The following is a 2,161-nucleotide window of genomic DNA, read 5'->3' as shown; positions in this document are numbered from 1 at the left end:
AACCAACTCAACTTTTAGTTTAGACGATTTAGACATTTTTGAAGTATAAAAGATCTTCTCTACTTTTGATAACAAAATATAATATTTTTTTTAACAAAATATCAAACCTAACTACTATTTAAATATATTCTACATATAATTATATAATTTAGTAACAAATGATCCTATTTCTATTTTAGTATGTTATATAATAAATAATACATTTCTATATTTGGTAAATTAACTAATATAATACATACTTAAAAAAATAAATTAAGTTAATTAACTTTATAATATATAGTATCATACATTATCTAAGACCCGCTCAAAACCCCTTGATTTGTATCTGCCTAAACAAATATTTTTATCTATATTTAAAACTTGTCAACTTTTATAAAATTAGTTTATGTTAATTATAAATAAATACACATATTTTTTTTTTGGTCATTACGTTTACTCGAGTAACAAAAAGTCAGCGTCGCCACAAATGTTGTGGAAGACATCAATTGATCTATGACGAGGATGCCTGGTGCCTTAAGCTGACTCCGCTAATGAACTCAAACGCTTGGGCTTTGTAACAAAAGCCAAGTGGTCAACGTCCGTGGGATGACTTTTTGTTACAATTTTTTTATGCACGACAAAAAAGTAAAATTCTTCTTGTAACGACTCATGTCCGTAACAAAAGATGTGGTACAAAAGTTCTCTGATAGCTCTAACATCTTTTCGTATCGGTTTTTGTTACAGGTACTTGTTTGTGACAAAAATTAAAGTCTATTTGTAACGAAGAATAATCATAACAAATATTGCGTTCTGAATATTCAAGAAATAACTATGACATATCTATGCTGGTTTGATTGTTCCCGCGGGACTGCTGCTGTCTTGGCTGCTCTCGTCCACCATATTTATGAAATAACTATGCCTGTCCGACAGTCCGTCCAAGAAAATATTCAGCGACGGAGGAGGAAGTGAATACCTTCAAAAAAGATTAGTGTTCATTTCTACTTAAGGATAAGAAACAGCGAAACAGACAGACCGTCGAATGTCTGCAGTCAACTCAAGATGAGAGGTGGTTGCTAGCAACGTCTCTGCTTTATCGCAACGATCACTGTCTTTTCAGTCGCAACACTTTCCTCGTAAACACATTTAGAAATATCAAACCAGCCAGCCAAAAAAAAAATTTAAAAATTCACAGGAGAACTATATGAACTACAATCCTCCATTTTTTGTTTCTTCTGTGGAAAAAAGTGAAAAAATTTGAAACTTCTTTCTGAAACAATATAACCCATCACAGAAATAATATATAGTGCGAGGGAGAGTGAGAGAGGGAGCATATATGAAAAAAAACAGAAGTATTGTACTTGTACTTACTACATATTGAGGAGAGGAGTCCTAGGTTTGTTAATGTTGAAACATTGGGATATCATCCTTAGGCTTTGTGTCCACAACAAGATAGGACTGCTGCTGTCTTGGCTGCTCTCGCTTCATGAAATAACTATGCCTGTCCGATGGTCCATCCGAGAAAAAATTCAGATACAGAGGAGGAAGGTAGTAGCTTCAAGAAAATTAGTGTTTGCTTCGACTAAAGGATAAGAAAAACAAAACTTTAAAATTCATAACAACATAAAAATAAAAATATTCTAGATTTCTTTCGGAAACAATACAACCATCACATTCTATTTCTTTCAACAAATTAGCCAAACAATTCACAAACAAAAATGAATGAATTAACTCAATTTGTTTCTTCAAAAACAATTTCACTGCAGACGTACCTTAATACTTCCGGGAGCATTCTCAACCTCTGAGGCCTAAGGATTGGATCAAGTCTGCATTTTTTGGCTGGTGGATGATCTTTTCAAACATGTATTTTTTCTTTCCATGCTTGACCATCGCCTCAAGAATCTTGTCCTCAATCTCCGCCATCGGCTGCTTTTAGATATCTTTCTTATTTGAAGAAGAGCAAAACACTAATTCGGATAGCCGTTTTTTCTCAGCTTGCCGGCAATATTTGTCTGCCTCAGTGGTGCCAGCAGTCATAAGATGGTAGGTATGGACAAACTTGTTTTACCCAATCCTACAAGCTCGACAGATTGCCTACTGCTGGACAGAAGGATTCCAGAGAACGTCGAGCAGAATGATCCTGGAAGCCCCAACCAGACTAATGCCCTCAGAGCAGCACTTGGTC

The sequence above is a fragment of the Andrographis paniculata genome, unplaced genomic scaffold, assembly GCF_009805555.1.
Source record: "Andrographis paniculata isolate CXL003 unplaced genomic scaffold, ASM980555v1 Contig43END, whole genome shotgun sequence".
Lineage (NCBI taxonomy): Eukaryota > Viridiplantae > Streptophyta > Magnoliopsida > Lamiales > Acanthaceae > Andrographis > Andrographis paniculata.
Note: the sequence above shows the minus strand (reverse complement) of the source record.